At 32.6% G+C, this 21,221-nt stretch overlaps 1 protein-coding gene and 1 non-coding gene across 2 annotated transcripts in view; both read right to left on the reverse strand.

Moving 5' to 3' along the window:
- Reck (Reversion-inducing-cysteine-rich protein with kazal motifs) overlaps positions 1-21,221 on the reverse strand; it is a 757,413-nt gene that overhangs the window by 122,069 nt on the left and 614,123 nt on the right. The window lies entirely within an intron of this gene.
- Positions 15,494-15,567, reverse strand: TRNAI-AAU (transfer RNA isoleucine (anticodon AAU)). Its single transcript has one exon. It is a non-coding gene; the product is annotated as a tRNA-Ile (tRNA).

A 21,221-nucleotide genomic window follows, 5' to 3' on the forward strand; every position in this document is an offset into this window, starting at 1 on the left:
GGATGTAGGATGTAGGATGTAGAGGGTATACTGAAATGAAACGACTAGCACTAGATAGGGAATCTTGGAGAGCTGCATCAAACCAGTCAAATGACTGAAGACAAAAAAAAAAATTTATCTTAATATTATTAGATGTATTCATATTTTAAACAGTTAATTAACAGTTAATATAGACCTGAAGCTGTTCATTTTTTATTTTATAATAAATTCTGTAATGTTTGGTTCATCTTGATCCATCCAGGCAAATGGTGGGACAGTTCTTTTATCTTCATTCAAAGAATAAATAGCATATCTATCTATTTTTGATACGATACATATGTATATATGTGTGTGTGTGTGTCTCTCTTTCTCACTCTCTCTCTTTCTCTCTCTCTCTCTCTCTCTCTCTGTGTGTGTGTGTGTGTGTGTGTACAGTGATTCACGAAGAGTGTAACAATCTACTGGTGAAAATGATGAAGAAAGTTCATACAAACATACGTTCATAAACTCTTCGATAGCGTGCGATGAGAGTCGAAATATTTCGCCCTGAGTGTAGACCTTCGGTAAAATTAAGCCAAACTGGTAATTCTTCGAACCTAAATTTAGTGGTTTTGTATGAAATCTGACCTGAAAAACTTAAAAAAAAATCAGAGATGGACACCACATGACTTCCTTGTACTCCTAATAAATTACATATACACATTTTTTGCTGCACTTCATTTAAATTTATTTCATTTGAAATTGAGATACGATCTTCCAATTCATTAATAAAGTGGACAGTTATACAACTGCATTGTGGTGGACATCATATTGAACCACATTTTTTTGTGGTGTCCGTATCAGTATTTTGTATTAGTTTATATATTAATTTTGTCTTACGTCGCTCAAGTAGTTATGTGGTGTATGTGAGAACGTGATGGATCCGTAACTATACACACGTTGAATCCGACTTTATATACATTAAAAAAAAATGTTTAACTTTAATATATTGATTTATTAATAAATAATAATCTGTGTAAAAAATGTGGAATTAAAATGTAAAGTACATTTTCATTTCACAAATAATTCTGATTCTTTTTCATGTTTTTTTTTTTCAATCTGAGGTTAATAATTATTAATAAATCAATATATTTAAATTAAAAAAAAGGTTGGATTCGAACCGATGTGCCTTCCCCTTGTAAGATCCAAATATTTCATTAACTAAAATGTTACTTGGCTATAACTCTGGAATCAGTAAAAATAAGTACCACTTGTGATATATCGTTGAAAAGTTCTCAATGAGGTCTTATTACTGCAGTTAAAAAAAAAGTTAAAAAATTAAATTTTGGGCTTTTTTGGACACTTTTGGTCCAGTGATTGCAATCAAAAGGGGAGATGCACAACTAGATGTTACAACAATCATAAATCCAGAATTTCAACATCCTACGGCTAATCATTTTTGAGTTATGCGATATACAAACGTACAGACGTCACGCCGAAACTAGTCAAAATGGATATTTTCGTTGATATCTGAAAACCTAAATTTTTCGCGATCACAATTCTTTAATTGGTACAAGGAAGTAAAAATAGGTCCCAGAATTAGTAATTTTCGAGAAATCTAGGATAAAAAAATAAAGATTGAGATCGAGAAACATGTTTTTATAATTGGCATAAAATAATTCTGTTAAATAGATGTAAAAAACACTTAAAAAATTTAAAAAAAACCTTGAACAAAGTTTGATTCTGAGTAAAATTATATGAATAAATTCTACAGAAACTAAACACAAACGTTAAAATTTTAGTTTATTAAAAAAACCATATCGTCGATGTCTGGCAGGTTCCAGAATTATTTCTTATAATAAATTGCCGTTTATAGATCAGAGAAAAATTCGATTTAATTATTTATTTTAATTGATAAATAGGTAAATTATTCTTTTTGAAATAATATTTTAGCTAAACGGAAATAAATAAAATAGTGACCACCAGTCTTTTTATGTAAATTAAATTAAAAAAAAAGATAATATTTACGTATAAAAATTGTATAAAGAAATAAAATTAGTTTTCTTAAGAAAGTAAAGATATAAACCTAAATAAATATTTAAAAAAATTTGTATTATTCAGTATACCGTTATTTTGAATTCGTTTGATTTAATAATGGTACGTAAGTAATATGATTATACTCTAATAAATTCTATACGACTTCAAAGAAACCGTCAACTCCAATTGATTGGCATCTTTGAAAGTTCTTAGTGACAATAATAAATTGATCTAAAAAAATATCCTTTCTAAATATAATTGAAATAGGGTAAAGAAAAAGCGTGTACTGAATACATTCAGTTCCGGAGTGTAAGGATGTCTTTATCCTTTTTAAACAGGATAGAAAATGTACCTGGCTTTGACAAGGGTCTTTCCAAGGATTATATGTCGCTAAATGGTGACAGATGATCTTTCTATTGTGAACCATTTTAATTTTTTTTTTATCTTTTTTTCTTGAGTACAATAATAGATTTATTTGTTCAATTGTTCAATTGTACCAGCATTAAATTGAATAGAATTGTGAATTACTTTCCTAGTTTTATAAGATGCCTTGTTTTATATGCAGCTTCTTTCTATGTTCATATTAAGAAGCGATAGGTTGATATTTATTTTTAATATACTGGGTTCATAGCTCTAAGGATATGTTGCAATTATGAAAGTATGGTAATCAATCAAAAAATGGCATACGGTATATTTTTCATTTCTCGACCTGGGAACCCCCCCAAAAATAAAAAAAGTAGTGGAAGGTTCGTATGTAAGTATGTTGGCATGTTTGATGTTTAATAAATTTCGACTAGATAATTAGTTGGTAAAGTCTTTTGTTACACGGACATTTTGCTGCGAGCCCAGCGCTCCTCTTGCCGGCGGTTATAGAACAATTTCGTGGGAGGCAGTCTGTATTATAGCCGGAGTCAAACCAATAGATATCTTAGCTAATGAGCGTAAGGAACGCTGCATTTCCAAGGTAAAATAACCTATTGACGTCAGAACGAAAGCTAGAGTTTGAAGACCGGGGCCTTGCGTCTTGTCAGGTTAGGTGGGACGAATCCCCCACTGGTCGCTACACGCATGGTAAATTCCCTACAGTTTAAGGTGTGATTAGATGGATTTTCCCCAATCGTATTTTTGGCTAGGTTTCTTTTGGTTTATTCGAGTCAATGCCCTGATTGTGGGACTGATGATACACTGGACCACGTCCTCTACGACTGTCCACGATATGAGGTTGAACGCTCACGAGCTATTAGGGAATTTAAGAGAACACATTCCTTTTTAGATTCCGTATTAACTGGATGATCAGCGAAGAGTGATCTATAGTAGCTGGTTTTCTTCACGTCCTTGCGGTGTGTAGATCTGCAGAGGAAGTTTAGTCGAGGTATTTGATCGTGGCAGGATCTCGGGTGACTAGGGTTCCGGCCTTGGCATTGGATTGGTTGGAGATAGGCGCATTGGCATCGCGCCACGGTTATATTGGTATTGTTTGTGATTCGATTTGGGGCTCCTGCCGGCGGAAGTGGCCGCACTGCCATGGTATGGTAGCTCGTGCGACCGGGGGCGTGGCTTCGTTTCGCCGGTGGCGGTCTTGATTGTGACTTGGTAATGCAGTGCGAAACTACATGATATGATTGGGTGTGGGTGCGAGGTTTGTCCCCGGTTCCTGCGCAGAACGGAATGAGGTTACGTTACCCTTGTTAGGTGACCTAAATTAGTCAACTTATTTGGGTGTAGGTCTGACTTTCTATGTTCGTTCTCTGAGGCATCCACAGTCACGAACGGTGATGTCAAACCTGGACTAGGCGCGGGGTTCACGTTTCCGCGATTTCGGTCAGTTAGTTTGAGGGAATCATGTTAGGTTGGATGTAAAGATATCCGTTTGAGGCCTACGTGAAGGAAAAATTTGAATTGTATTTTACTGATGCAAATGTCTGCCGAGGCATTTACAACGGTGGCACCCCGACCGAGGCCTGGCTGATGACTGTGAGATGTAATCAGTTAGAGGGTCTAAAGACGACCTCCGGAACGAAAGGGGTGGTGTGGCGACTGGTAACGTCACAAGGTGGATTCCTTGCCACTACGGGGTTGGGATGGTAAATTTTTTTATTAATATTTCCAGAAGTTAGGGTTGATAGTTTCTTTGGGGCCAATTTTCTCTTTTATTTCGTAAACAAAACCCCAATCTATATTAATCTCATAAGATTCGTACATTATTATCTTAACTCCCCTCCCAAAAAAAAATGTTGCCCCAAATTTTCCCCCTTCTCCAAAAAAAAAACTAAAAAAATTATCTTTTTATTCATCCATATTTTTAACTAATTCTTTTTCTCTAGACGTAGCAGTACTGCAAGTGACCCAAAAACAATCTGATATGGACACCACATGACTTCCTTGTACCCTATTAAATTACATATACATATTTTTAAAAGTACATCAAATTTTATTTCACTTTTGATTCTTCTTTCATATATATTTTTTTATTTTATTTTGAACTATTATTTATTGTATTTTTTTGTACAATTAGAGGTTAATAATTATTAATAAACCAATATATTTAAATTTAAAAAAAAGTTAAAAAAAAGGAATATATGAAGATGTTGCAAACAAAAAAAAAATATATATTTAAAAATAAACAGGAAGAAAATGTTGGTCCCGGGTAAAAAAGAAAAAAACACTTAGTTGTGCACCTTCCCTTTTGATTGCAGTCGACTGAGCCAAAAATATGTGTACAGTCAGATCTCTAAATAAAGCGAGGTTCCAATTCTGAAACATTTGTACTTTTTCTTAACTGCCGTAAGAAGCATTCGTTGAGAGCTTTTCAACGATTTATCATAAGTGGTATTTATTTTCATCGGTTCCAGAGTTATAGGCAAATAAAATTTTAATTAATAAATATTTAGATCTTACAAGGGGAAGGCACATCGGTTTGAATCAGACTTTATCTCTTTTCCTTTTTCAACTTTTTTATAATTTATATATATTGAATTATTAATAATTATTACCCTCTATTTGTAAAAAAGAAAACATTACAATAAACAATACTTCAATAGTAACAATACAAAAAAAAAAAAAATCAGAAGTTATTAGTAAAATAAAATATTATGTACTTTTCATTTTAATACAAAACTTTTACAACCGAGGTTAATAACTACAAATTAATCAATAAATTAAAATAAAAAGGTTAAATAAATATGTATATGAAGACGGATTCGAACCGATATCTGGGTGGTTACGGATCCGACACGTTCTCACTTGCACCTCATATCTACTTGAGGGACGTGAAATAAAAAAAAAATTCCTTTGGCACGCTAGAAGGCGGAAGGTAAATTTCAACGGTGCCCAGTAGAGGATGAAAAAAAATTCCACCTTTAAGTTAAGAAAAACATGAAGTTTACTCAATACGACAATGGTTACGTGTGAAAAAGAGTTTAGCACACAAGCCCCATCTTCTTACAATTCCAGCAATATTTTAGTCCCCTTTTTAGTAAGAGTTGGTCATATCAGAAATTTTTTTCAGATAAAAGTTTTAGGTAATTATAAAGAAGTAACGACCACTTTAAACCGATTCGATACGGTGCATATTATAAAGAAAGAAGCATTCTTTCTTTATAATTTGCCGCAACACCTCTTCATTTGTCACTTTATACACCCATCTGATTTTTAACATTCTCCTATAGCACCGCATTTCAAAAGCTTCTCATCTTTTCTTCTCAGATACTCCGATCGTCCAAGTTTCACTTCCATATAAAGCGACACTCCAAACATACACTTTCAAAAATCTTTTCCTGACATTTAAATTAATTTTTGATGTAAACAAATTATATTTCTGAATGAAGGCTCGTTTCGCCTGTGTTGTTTGGTATTTTATATCGCTCCTGCTTTGTCCATCTTTAGTAATTCTACTTTCCAAATTTACAAAATTCTTTTACCTCCGTAATCTTATCTCTTCCTATTTTTATATTCAGTGGTTCATCTTCATTATTTTTACTACATTTCATTAGTTTCGTTTTGTTCTTGTTTATTTTCATGCGGTAGTTCTTGCGTAAGACTTCACCCATGCCGTTCATTGTTTCTTCTAAATCTTTTTTACTCTCGGCTAGAATTACTATATCATCAGCAAATCGTAGCATCTTTATCTTTTCACCTTGTACTGTTTTTCCGGATCTAAATTGTTTTTTAACATCATTAACTGCTAGTTTTATGTAAAGATTAAAAAGTAACGGGGATAGGGAACATCCTTGTCGGACTCCCTTTCTTATTACGGCTTCTTTCTTATGTTCTTCAATTATTACTGTTGCTGTTTGGTTCTTGTATCTCTGTATTTGAACCCAAATGTTTTTAAAATGCTGAACATTTTATTCCAGTCTACGTTGTCGAATGCCTTTTCTATGTCTATAAATGCCAATTATGTTGGTTTGTTTTTCTTTAATCTTTCTGTTACTGTATATTAATATACAGAGGTAATTTGATAAGGCTAATCTACATATAAACATTTTTAGGGAAAGTTTTCTTAAAATTTATTACCCATCTCAAGAAAAAAATGTTGCTTTTATTTGGTTGTAATTCTTTTTAATTGTTATTATTAAAAATAATTTAGCCGGGAATGTTACAGTGTTTTGCCAGCTTTTTTAATCGAATTGTTTACTTTTAGAAATCTATTTCATTGTAATATGCTTTGTTTCTTTGTTTTGCTTTTGGCTCAAGCTTTGTCGTGTAATTTATGTATATTAATGTATTATTAATATGTAAATATTACTTTGTAAATGTTCTATTTTAAACAAATAAAATTATTTTACGTTAATCTTTTGTTGAATTTATTATAATGGATAAAAGAAAATAATTACAAACAGAGTGATAAAAACTTAGTTAAAAAGTTAAATTTTATAAGAACTTTGTAGAAATAAATATTTACATAATATAAAAAAAAAAATTAATTGAGTGATTATTGTCAATTTCAAAAAAATCTTAAAGAAATGCAGTTTTAGATTATTTCATATATATATATATTTTTTTTTTTAAAGAAAATTGTATTTTCCTACTTCTCTATCTCAAAAGGAATAAATATTCAATTTTACCCTCCAATCCCACCGTGTGATCAAATGTAATACCATAATTTTCTTCTTGAAATCTGTAAAAATCCAATAAAAGAGCCGTATGGATGAGGAGAGAAATGTTATAAAGGGCAACTCTCAATTAATATCGAAGATATTAATTGGAGTTCCTAAATTCAAATATTCTATTCCTAAATTAAATATTTTAATTCCTAAATTAAAATTATATTTTAAATAATTTTTGAAACTCATTAAATTTGTAAAGTTTTGAATATTTATATCTAATCTTGACAAATGTTTACTATTTATTAAAAAAACTATTTTAAATTTAACAATAAATATTATGAATGTTATGAAAAAGGGGAATTTCCGTCAGACTTCAAAAAAAGTGTTATAGTAATGATACCAAAGAAAGCAGGAGCAGATAAATGTGAAGAATAAAGAACAATTAGTTTAACTAGTCATGCATCAAAAATCTAAACTACAATTCTATACAGAAGAATTGAGAGGAGAGTGGAAGAAGTGTTAGGAGAAGACCAATTTGGTTTCAGGAAACGTATAGGGACAAAGGAAGCAATTTTAGGCCTCAGATTAATAGTAGAAGGAAGATTAAAGAAAAACAAACCGACATACTTGGCGTTTATAGACCTAGAAAAGGCATTCGATAACGTAGACTGGAATAAAATGTTCAGCATTTTAAAAACATTTGGGTTCAAATACAGAGATACAAGAACCAAACAGCAACAGTAATAATTGAAGAACATAAGAAAGAAGCCGTAATAAGAAAGGGAGTCCGAAAAGGATGTTCCCTATCTCCGTTACTTTTTAATCTTTACATGGAACTAGCAGTTAATGATGTTAAAGAACAATTTAGATTCGGAGTAACAGTACAAGGTGAAAAGATAAAGATGCTACGATTTGCTGATGATATAGTAATTCTAGCCGAGAGTAAAAAGGATTTAGAAGAAACAATCAACGGCATAGATGAACTACGTCCTACGCAAGAACTATCGCATGAAAATAAACAAGAACAAAACAAAAGTAATGAAATGTAGTAGAAATAACAAAGATGGACCGCTGAATGTGAAAAAAGGAGGAGAAAAGATTATGGAGGTAGAAGAATTTTGTTATTTGGGAAGTAGAATTACTAAGATGGACGAAGCAGGAGCGATATAAAATGCCGAATAGCACAAGCTAAACGAGCCTTTATTCAGAAATATAATTTGTTTACATCAAAAATTAATTTAAATGTCAGGAAAAGATTTTTGTAAGTGTATGTTTGGAGTGTCGCTTTATATGGAAGTGAATCTTGGACGATCGGAGTATCTGAGAAGAAAAGATTAGAAGCTTTTGAAATGCGGTGCTATAGGAGAATGTTAAAAATCAGATGGGTGGATAAAATTACAAATGAAGAGGTATTGCGACAAATAGATGAAGAAAGAAGCATTTGGAAAAATATAGTTAAAAGAAGAGACAGACTTATAGGCCACATACTAAGGCATCCTGGAATAGTCGCTTTAATATTGGAAGGACAGGTAGAAGGAAAAAATTGTGTAGGCAGGCCACGTTTGGAATATGTTAAACAAATTTTTAGGGCTGTAGTATGTAGAGGGTATACTGAAATGAAACGACTAGCATTAGATAGGGAATCTTGGAGAGCTGCATCAAACCAGTCAAATGACTGAAGACAAAAAAAAAATATTATAAACAAGAAAAGATTCTATGTATGAAACTTTCCCATATTTTGGCCGATATCTTTATTGAACACCCTGATATCCAACTAATAAAATAAAATCGATAACTAATAACTAAAATCGATTAACTAATAAAATCGATATAAACATTTATAGAAAGCCAACCAAACAGAATACAAACTTTAATTGTAAAATTGAAAAATGCCAACCTTTCATTCATTTATATAGCGTTAAAATACTTAAATGATAATAATATAGAATTAAGTAATGAAATTAATAATATTAAATATGTAACTTGGCCCTTTGATCGCCAAATCTGTCCAAAAAAACGCTGGAAGGACGAAAAGATAGTAAAAAGTAATGACGTATTTGTTTCTGTGACATATAAATTTACGCACCGTTGGACTATAGTGTATTTAAGCGGACATTTTATTCATTTATTATTTAATAATACTAAAAAATATTATCTGTATTGATATTTTATTATTTATTCGGTTAAACCGAATACGATTTTTAAGCATAATGCGCTTAAAAACCGTGTACCATATTATTGAATGTGATAAAGAACAGAATTAGACTGATATTAACAATCTCTACAAGTTATTAGAGCGAATGTTAGAGAATAGACTGAGGAGGTACATTGAAGAGAGAGGTGGCTTTAGTCAACGGCAGTTTGGTTTCCTGTCGAGGAGATCAGCCATTGATGCGGTAAAAGAGGTGATGAAAATTTTCGATAATGCGGCGAAAGGTACTTGGCGTACGCGTCAAATCCCAGCGGTCATATTAGAAGATATCCACAATATACCTCTCAGTTGGTAGGTTATAATAAAGGTGTTAAAATAAGTCAAAATGCCCGCATATCTGAGAAGAATGATTCAAAGATATCTACAGGAGAGAATTTTGGTGTACCGTACTAGCAACAATGAGCTCAACTTTAAAGTGTCTAGTGGGGTACCCCAGGCTCAGTCTTGAGCCCTATACTATGATATAGTAGGTTTGACTGGATCTTCTGCCTAGAATACTCAGAAGGAGTGAACACAGAAGCGTTTGCCGACGACCGCGCTTTGGTGGTTGCAGCAAAGAAAGAAGAAGACGTTGCGATGGCGGCTAATGAAGCTTTAGACATGGTAAGTAGACGGATGAAAGCCAGGGGCCTTCGAGTATCACATGGGAAAGCAGAGGCTATCTCTATGACGGTCAGGAGAATTATAGGACCTATACCGATTTTGACCGATGAAGGGCCGATCCAGACAATTAAGACTTTCAAAATACCTCCGGTTATGGTTGGACCACAGGAGATCCTACACGTTTCACGCCAAGGAAGTTCGGGTAAAAGCCGAATAAGTTGTTCAAAACTTGAACAGATTGTTGAGAACTACGACTAGGCCGAGGGTCTCTAAAAGGAGACTGTATTCAAACGTAGTAAATTCCAGCTCTGAGGTATGATCGTAACAGACGACAGCTGAAGGGAGTACAAAGGTGGATAGCCCTGAGAATTGCGTGTGCCTACATCTCGGTATCCACGGAGGCTTTATTTGTGGTCGCCGGGGTGTTTCCGCTGCACAGTTAGTTGATTCACGGGTGAAGATAGACGAAGGTACGAGTAAAGAGGAGGCATACCGTGAGCTATTAGAGGAGTGGCAGATAAGGTGGACACTGTTTCACGTAAAGGTGAATGGACAAGACGATTAATATGTGAGATTGGGCCGTGGGTCGGCGAACTAAATTACTGGCTCACACAATTGCTGACCGGCCAAGGCTCTTTCAGAGCATACTTGTTTGCGAGACATAGAGCAGATAATCCGACGAAGTATCGGTACTGCGATGAAAGAGAAACATGTCATCTTTTCTTGTAGCAGATGGGAGAAGGAAAGATGAGAGTGCGCTGTGTACTAACAGAACAAATTAATCCTGACAATGTGATTAATAAATTGCAAATGGGATTTTCTTTCTGTTGTAAACAGAAAAAAAATGATGAGGCAAGGAGAGTTAGACGACACAACGGAAATAGTTATATTAGAAATAAATAGAAATAAAAAAGGTAGACAAGTCGAATACACAACGGAACCTCGGCAGCCGGGTCGGGTGTTGCAAGGGGGTGAAAGACAGCCCCTTGTGGAGTTCTCGCTCGTCTTTCTTTACATGAATGGGCGGTAGTGATGAAAGGAGAGGAATCCGGTAGCCTATGAGCAAGTAGTGAGTCATAACAATGTGCAAAAGGAAGGTAAACAGCAACGTAGGGTGTGAATACTAGCCAAAATGAGTACAATAGGTAAATCATTATGTTACCTAGATTATTGATTAAACTATAGTTAATTAGTTGAAGCAGTGAAACTAAAACAGTCCGAGAAGAAACAGTCAGAATAATGTAGCTGTCAGAAGTAACTCACCGGGTTGTTCTAGTGGTGAACGCGTCTTCCTAAATCGGCTGATTTGGAAGTCGAGAGTTCCAGCGTTCAAATACTAGCAAAGTCAGTTATTTTTACACGGATTTAAATACTAGATCGTGGATACCAATGTTCTTTGCTGGTTGGGTTTCGATTAACCATACATCTCAGGAATGGTGGAACTGAGACTGTACAAGACTACACTTCATTTACACTCATACATATCATCCTCTGAAGTATTATCTGAAAGGTAATTACCGGATAATAAACACGAAAAAGTAAGTTGTCAGAAGTAGCGTCAAGAGTTGGATGGTGAATGGGTGAGGGACAGCATTCAGTGAAGTCGCCGTCTGTCCGTGCTTGCACGGGTGAGCGGTGGCGGGATTTCTAAGCCCCCCTGCCTTGTCACAACCCCCAGGGGGTTGTCACAACCCCCCGGGGTTGTGATTACTTAATTGCAAAACCGGTTCCGGGTGAAACCGGAGTTTTAGTCGGTAGGGTGCGGGTACACATAGGCGCTATAACATCTAGCCGAAATCGTGCGAGTCCGACACTCCCCCACCTTGTGGGGTGTACGTAAATGGTATTTCTCCGCAATATCGATAACAAAAAAAAAAAGAAAATATTATTATTCTTTTTATTTGATTCATTTTTTTCGGGTCTTTTATTTTACAGTAAATTTTAACCTCGGCTTTGAAAAGGCCAAAAAAAAAAATTCTGGAGCAGCACCACCCCACTAATTTTACTTGCGAGTCGACACTGGAAATCCCTACCGAAAATTTTTGTCTATTGCAATTCCGGAAAAGTAAAAGAAATAGATATTTTCTGTATCTATATATTTTTTTATTTTTCTTAAAGGTATATGATTTTAATAAATGTATACATATATTTATAGGTTATAAATCTACACACACACACACACACACAGACACACACACACACACACACACACACACACACACACACTTTGTAAACTACGTTCATTAGAACAAATTTTTCTCAATTAATTTAACAACATACCCAATATTTTTCTCTGGAATTTTCTACAAACAAACCTTTATTTAAGGTAGTTAAATATTTCATCACTAAATTCTAATAACTAATTTTATTTCTTAATGGAAACAAATTACATAATTATTATCTTCTGGGTAACGTTATACATTTTAGTCAGGTGTATAATGTATATATATTACTCATGCGGGTGGCAGTTTTAATGTATCAAAAATTCTGACTGACATTTGTTAAAACAAGTATAAAGAAAAACTTTTCAGTTAATGTAACTCTGTCTGACTGACTAATCGCTTATGTAAATTTATATAAGCTTTGCCAACATCTGACGCTACTGATAAGCGTAAAGAATTAGCTCGAGTTAAACCGTTGCAAAATTAATTTTCATCTGTTGTATTGTTACTTTTATAAATTTAAATTATTTTCAAAATTATCAACAATTATAATTTTACTCTAAAATTACAAGAAGTACGAGTAATATAACTGAATGGAAGATGATGAATTAGGATGTGTATTATGTCAGATGAGATGAGATGACTGTATAATTACGTTTAGCAAGATAACATGTGGAATTCAATTCTCAGTACACGTTACATATTCAACAATACAAATATATTTCAAGTTGATGAATAACTCTGGAATCATGAATTCGTTATATTCATAGTTAAAACTGTTTTGTCATTTATATTTAAATATAATCTGATAAAATAATATTTTAGCAAAATTTATTAATTACATAAAATATTTCAAAAGTTATTTTTTTTTTGTCGTGTCATTTGACTGATTAACTGATGCATCTCTTCAAGATTCCCTATCTAGTCCAATCGTTTCATTTCCATATACCCCCTACATCATTAAAAATTTGTTTTTACATATACAAAACGTTACCTGCCAGCACAATTTTTCCCTTCTATATGTCCTTCCAATATTAAAGCGACTATTCCAGGATGTCTTAATATGTAGTCTCTCTTCTTTTAACTATATTTTTCCAAATGCTTCCTTCTTCATTTATTTGCCGCAACACCTCTTCATTTGTCACTGTATCCACCTGTCTGATTTTTAACATTCTCCTGTAGCACCACATTTCAAAAGCTTCTAATCTTTTCTTCTTAGGTACTCCGATCATCCAAGTTTTACTTCCATATGAATCTACATTCCAAACATATACGTTCAAAAATGTTTTCTTGGTGTTTTAATTTTTTATGTAAAGAAATTATATTACTTACTGAAGGCTCGTTTCGCTTGTGCTACTCGGCGTTTTATATCGCTTCTGCTTCGTCCATCTTTATTAATTCTACTTCTGAAATAACAAAGTTCTTCTACCTCAATAATCTTTTCTCTTCCTATTTTTACATTCAGTGGTCGATCATTGTTATTTCTACTACATTTCATTGCTTTTGTTTTGTTCTTGTTTATTTTCATGCGATAGTTCTTGCGTAGGACTTCATCTATGCCGTTCATTGTTTCTTCTAAATCCTTTTTACTCTCGGCTAGAATTACTATATCAAAGATTTTCGTATCTTTCTCATAAACTGGGGGATGAAATTAAGCTTAAGTATTATATATTGTACAAGTATAAAGAATGAATTAAAGAAAAAAAGACTTATATTAAATATTATCGATATTATCAAGTAGAAATAGGGGGTGCTGCAGTTCTACAAATGCCCATAGGCGACCCTTTTCAATTAAAACACGCAATTTTAGTATTTTAGAATATTTTTTGCTTGATGTATTCAGATTGGATGGATCGATTAGGTGGAAATTTAGCATAATGATTTCTGTAATATGAGAAGGTAGATGCGTTTAATTTTGGTCATAATCGGTCCAGCGGATAAATTTACCTATACTTTTAATTAGAATTAAAAATATAGTTAAATTTCTTCAAATAATATTTTTTTTTTGTCTTCAGTCATTTAACTGGTTTGATGCAGCTCTCCAAGATTCCCTATCTAGTGCTAGTCGTTTCATTTCAGTATACCTTCTACATCCGACATCCCTAACAATTTATTTTACATATTCCAAACGTGGCCTGCCTACACAATTTTTCCCTTCTACCTGTCCTTCCAATATTAAAGCGACTATTCCAGGATGCCTTAATATGTGGCCTCTCTTCTTTTAACTATATTTTTCCAAATGCTTCTTTCTTCATCTATTTGCCGCAATACCTGTTCATTTGTCACTTTATCTACCCGTCTGATTTTTAACATTTTCCTATAGCACCGCATTTCAAAAGCTTCTAATCTTTTCTTTTCAGATACTCCGATCGTCCAAGTTTCACTTCCATATAAAGCGATGCTCCAAACATACACTTTCAAAAATCTTTTCCTGACGTTTAAATTAATTTTTGATGTAAACAAATTATATTTCTTACTGAAGGCTCGCTTAGTTTGTGCTATTCGGCATTTTATATCGCTCCTGCTTCGTCCATCTTTAGTAATTCTACTTCCCAAATAACAAAATTCTTCTACCTCCATAATCTTTTCTCCTCCTATTTTCACATTCAGTGGTCCATCTTTGTTATTTCTACTACATTTCATTACTTTTGTTTTGTTCAAATAATATTATCACTGGGATACTAACTACTTTGCCGACTTTCGTGGCAAAGTTTCTTTCATTCATCATGAAAGTTCTGGGTTCGAATCCCTCGGTCAAGTGTGGCATTTTGTCATCCATCATTATGTAATTATAATTGGGTAGTTTTCTACTGGAGAAACAGAAAAAATTATTTTATGGCATTTTTTTTTGGTTTATATTAATAACCATTACAGTATTTTTGACATATTTAAAAAAAATTAAATGTCAGAAATTGAATATTTAAATCATTCCGTCTCGTAGAATTTATTCAATTCTCTATTAGTTATAGAACTGATGACGGAGTAAAAGCAGTTCGGATAATTACAAATGAAATATTTAAAAACATACTGATGATGTTAATAAATGTGAACATCGTAATAAATTTGGAAATGAAATAATATTTATCAAAAATGAAATTATTATCCAGTAAAATAAGCCGTAGGGAATTAATTTTAGCTGTTAGAGAATGCAGATTGAGCGTTTAACTTTTGATTAACCACAAAAATATGTTATCTTTGAATATTATCAAATTCCCTAAAATTACGAAATATTGAATAGATTTTAAAGCTTCTTTATATATATATATATATAAATAGAGAGAGAGAGAGAGAGAGAGAGAGACAGATAGAAATCTGATCGAAACTAAGAGTATTGGATTATCAATTAACCCGTCTAAATAAAAAAAAACTATATACACAAATAATATACTAAAACACAGTATGTAAATATACAGTAATTATTAAAAATAATAATTAATTTTAAATATAAAGGAAAAAAGTAAAAAAAAAAAACCTGGCCCATGGGGGGATCGAACCCACGACCTTCGCGTTATTAGCACGACGCTCTAACCAACTGAGCTAATGGGCCAACATAAAAAAAGACTACTCTTTGCTAGAATATAAAATTAAATTTTTTGATTAAACTGTTATATAAATATAATTTAATAAGACAGGAAATTCCTATTACAAAAAAAACCTTTCTTCAATAAATTTAATTTAGTTTAAATTTCTTTAATTTATTAGAATTTTTCTTTCTTTAATCTGTTACTGTATTTTAGAACTGTAAATAAATCATTTCCAACAATTACATCACGTTCACTAATGGTCTATAATTATAATTACGTTACAATTTTTTGGACCTTTATAAATAAAAAAGTGTTATTTATTACAGTTCAATAATGACCTTATACAACTATTTGTATAATTGTAAATGGTTATATATAGATAAAAAAAAATACAACAACTTTTTTTATTATTCCGTAAACAATAATAGAATGCAGCACTAACCTTTTTTGTACACTTAAATATGGTAAAAAAAAAAAAATACAATTCATTATCATTTAAAAAAATTTAGATGTAATATAAGTTCATATAAATTATTTAAAACACTCAAAATATAAAACAATGTTAAGTCATTAAATTAAAAAAAAACAAAAAAAACAACAGATAAGTATAAAATAATTCACAAGGGGTTAGTGAAAATTATTTTGGAAAATATTTATCTACACGTTCAATAGCCTAATGAAAATTCAATCTTTACAAAAAAAAATAATTAATATTATTTTAAAAATCTATTAAAAGAGAAATATTATTTTTGTACAAAATAATCTTTAAATTCTGTTTTAAATAGAAATTTAACCCGCTGAGCTGGTCTAATGGTTAACTCCTCGTAAATCAGTTACTTAATAGCTTTACACCGTATCAACATCTCAGGAATGGAACTACACTTCATTTACATTCGTACATATCATTCTCTGAAGTAATATCTGAACGGCAATTCCTGGAGGCTAAACAGGAAAAGAAAAAAGAACCACACATCTCCGGAATTGTATACTTTTTTTTTTTGTCTTCAGTCATTTGACTGGTTTGATGCAGCTCTCCAAGATTCCCTATCTAGTGCTAGTCGTTTCATTTCATTCATTTCAGTATACCCTCTACATCCTAGATCCCTAACAATTTGTTTTACATATTCCAAACGTGGCCTGCCTACACAATTTTTCCCTTCTACCTGTCCTTCCAATATTAAAGCGACTATTCCAGGATGCCTTAGTATGTGGCCTATAAGTCTGTCTCTCCTTTTAACTATATTTTTCCAAATGTTTCTTTCTTCATCTATTTGCCGCAATACCTCTTCATTTGTCACTTTATCCACCCATCTGATTTTTAACATTCTCCTATAGCACCGCATTTCAAAAGCTTCTAATCTTTTCTTCTCAGATACTCCGATCGTCCAAGTTTCACTTCCGTATCAAGCGACGCTCCAAACATATACTTTCAAAAATCTTTTCCTGACATTTAAATTAATTTTTGATGTAAACAAATTATATTTCTTACTGAAGGCTCGTTTACCTTGTGCTATTCGGCATTTTATATCGCTCCTGCTTCGTCCATCTTTACTAATTCTACTTCCCAAATAACAAAATTCTTCTACTTCCATTATCTTTTCTCTTCCTATTTTCACATTCATCGGTCCATCTTTGTTATTTCTACTACATTTCATTACTTTTGTTTTGTTCTTGTTTATTTTCATGCGATAGTTCTTGCGGAGGACTTCTATCTATGTAAACAAATTATATTTCTGAATGAAGGCTCGTTTCGCCTGTGTTATTTGGTATTTTATATCGCTCCTGCTTTATCCATCTTTAGTAATTCTACTTTCCAAATTTACAAAATTCTTTTACCTCCATAATCTTATCTCTTCCTATTTTTATATTCAGTGGTTCATCTTCATTATTTTTACTACATTTCATTAGTTTCGTTTTGTTCTTGTTTATTTTCATGCGGTAGTTCTTGCGTAAGACTTCACCCATGCCGTTCATTGTTTCTTCTAAATCTTTTTTACTCTCGGCTAGAATTACTATATCAATAGCAAATCGTAGCATCTTTATCTTTTCACCTTGTACTGTTTTTCCAGATCTAAATTGTTCTTTAACATCATTAACTGCTAGTTCCATGTAAAGATTAAAAAGTAACAGAGATAGGGAACATCCTTGTCGGACTCCCTTTCTTATTACGGCTTCTTTCTTATGTTCTTCAATTGTTACTGTTGCTGTTTGGTTCCTGTACATGTTAGCAATTGTTCTTCTATCTCTGTATTCGCCCCTAATTTTTTTCAAATGCTGAAAATTTTATTCTAGTCTACGTTATCGAATGCCTTTTCTAGGTCTATAAACGCCAAGTATGTAGGTTTGTTTTTCTTTAATCTTCATTCTACTATTAATCTGAGGCCTAAAATTGCTTCCCTTATCCCTATACTTTTCCTGAAACCAAATCGGTCTTCTCTTAACACTTCCTCCACTCTCCTCTCAATTCTTCTGTATAGAATTCTAGTTAAGATTTTTGATGCACGACTAGTTAAACTAATTGTTCTGTATTCTTCACATTTATCTGCCCCTGCTTTCTTTGGTATCATTACTATAACACTTTTGAAGTCTGACGGAAATTCCCCTTTTTCATAAATATTACACACCAGTTTGTATAATCTATCATTCGCTTCCTCACCTGCACTGCGCAGTAATTCTACAGGTATTCCGTCTATTCCAGGAGCCTTTCTGCCATTTAAATCTTTTAATGCTCTCTTAAATTCAGATCTCAGTATTGTTTCTCCCATTTCATCCTCCTCAACTTCTTCTTCTTCCTCTATAATACCATTTTCTAATTAATTTCCTCCGTATAACTCTTCAATATATTCCACCCATCTATCGAATTTACCTTTCGTATTATATATTGGTGTACCATCTTTGTTTAACACATTATTAGATTTTAATTTATGTACCCCAAAATCTTCCTTAACTTTCCTGTATGCTCCGTCTATTTTACCAATGTTCATTTCTCTTTCCACTTCTGAACCCTACCTAAAAGTGGTCTATCTAAAAGTATACATGACTGTAGTCTTGTATAAAGTTCATTTAGTCATTGGGCCGTGGCGAAGGTTGTTAACTGTTCACTAATTTAACGGAGTCAAAAGGAATAAAAAAAGCCTATACAAAAAGGCTAGATTTTTTGGAACGTTAAATTGCAAACGAAAAATTTTCAAAAAGATTCAATTTAATTATTATAGTTTTTTTAAAAAAATTTATTAAACTTTATTAATCTGCAAAATGTAAAGTCAATTCTATTTCGATAGAAATATAACCTTTAATTAATCTAATTTAAAATTTGTTTTTTTACGTCATTCGGTGGTTAAAAATAGTATTTACTATACGTATAGAAAATGATTTTAATATACGATATCTTTGAGCATTAAAATTGCCTAAAAATAAATTAATTACTGCAAATTTTATTACTAATTAGGAAAGTTATCAATAAAATTTTTAATTTCTTTTAATTGAAAATAACATTTTAAATTAAATCACTCTTATTAGTCTAAATAGTTATGGTTTTATTTTGTTTTTATGTTTGATAATATATCAATAAAACTGACTGAAAATATCTCTTGTTGTTGTCATTATTTCTATTATTAATTTCTATTCATTGGTTCTAGAGTTATAACTAAATAAAACTTTTATTAATGAAATATTTGAAGAATCTTAGGGGAAGGCACATCGGTTCGAATCAGACTTCATCTCCATTTTTTTAATTTAAATATATTAATTGATTAATAATTATTAACGTCTGATTGTAAAAAAAAATTTAGAATAAATAATAAGTCAATAATAACAGTAAAAAAAAATATGAAAAATATCAGAAGTTATTATTGAAATACTTTTCATTTAAAAAAAAATGTGTATATGCAATTTAATAGGTGTACAAAGAGGTCATGTGGTATCCATATCAGGTTTGTTTCTTTTAATGGTAAGATGAATATGTACCAATGTACTGAACTAAACTGAGTTGTGAAATTGTTGGCTAGACGAATTAGGGTACGGTTACCCATTTTTTAATATATGACAAGTAAGCGGTTGGGACACTAAGCCGGTGGTGTATGGTACCGCGCTTAGTCTGTTAGGTAAGATCTAGGAGCTATTTAGGATACTGGTCGCTTAACTTTTCGTGGCCCAGTAGCCGTTTGTGGCACAGACATTCGGTCGTATGCTTTAGGGCGAATGAATGGGGGTGATGATGGGAGAAATGCCAAACAAACCAATCTAGTTGTGCATTTACCCTTCTGATTGCAATCGACTGAACTAAAAAAGCCCAAATTCCAAAACAAAATTGAGAGTTTTTCAACGATTTATCATTAGTGGTACTTATTTTCATTGAATCCAGAGTTATAGCTAAATAAAATTTTAATTCATTAAATATTTGGTCTTACATGAGGAAGATATATTGTTTCGAAGTAGACGTCATCTCTTTTTTTTTTAACTTTTTTTTAATTTTAACATATTGATTTAGTAATAGTTTAGTAATAACCTCTGATGTAAAAAAAATGTGTATATGTAATTTAGTAGGTGTATAAGGAAGTCATGTGGTGTCTACATCAGGTTTTTTTCTTTTAATGGTAAGATAAACATGTACGAATGTACTGAACATAATACAGAGTTATCATAAAAGAATGGTGCGGTTTCAGTAATTCATGGGAAGATTGTAGGGAAATTTCTAGATGTTATATTGGTATCCCTGAAAGCCTCCAACCCAAAAGTTTGTTCATCAGCAGTTGTAACCACAACGTCGGTTCTTGTATTGTTGTTGCGGTGAGTTTAGCGAGTTACTATGTTCTCGGATAAAGACAAAGCAAAGTGTGTTTTATTGATGGCCGAATTAAAATCTGTAATTTTAGTTCAACGTGCGTTTCGACGTGAATTCGGAAGAGATCCGCCGCACAAATATAACATAACACGTTGGTTCAAACGATTCAAAGAAACCGGATCGGTTAAGAAACAGAAATCGACCGGCAGACCAAGTGTACCAGACGAAACGGTTGAACTAATTAGACGATCGGCAATTAGAAGTCCTGGGAAGTCCATCCCCCGTCGAAGCGTCAAATTAGGTATTCCAAAATCAATAGTTCACAAAGTTTTACGTAAATAACTGAAATTACACGCTTATAAAATCCAGATACTGCAGGAATTAAAACCCGATGATGGTGTAAAACGTTACGATTTCGCTGTTGAAACGTCGGACAGAATAGGTGAAAACGAATCATTTTTAAATGATATAATTTTTACAGATGAAGCTACATTCCACATGAATGGATTCGTTAACAGACACGATTCTCGAATATGGGGCTCTGAAAACCCACATGCAATTATCGAGAAACAACGCGATTCGCCTAAAGTTAATGTTTAGTGTGGTGTGATGAAAAATTGTGTAATAAATTCTTCTTTGCTGAAAAAACAATTAATGGAGTTGCGTATCTTGATGTGTTAACCGATTATTGCGTTCCTCAGCCGGATGAACTCGAAAACATTCATCGACTTCATTTCCAACAAGATGGTGCTCCCCCGCACTTCAATGCATCGCTCACGGACGCTTTGAACGAAAAATTTGGAGATCGATGGATAGGCCGGTAAGGACTCGTACTTTGGCCTTCAAGGTGTCCAGACCTGACACCTTGCGATTTTTTCTTGTGGGGGTACAACA

The sequence above is a fragment of the Lycorma delicatula genome, chromosome 1 (assembly GCF_047948215.1).
Source record: "Lycorma delicatula isolate Av1 chromosome 1, ASM4794821v1, whole genome shotgun sequence".
Taxonomy (NCBI): Eukaryota; Metazoa; Arthropoda; class Insecta; order Hemiptera; family Fulgoridae; genus Lycorma; species Lycorma delicatula.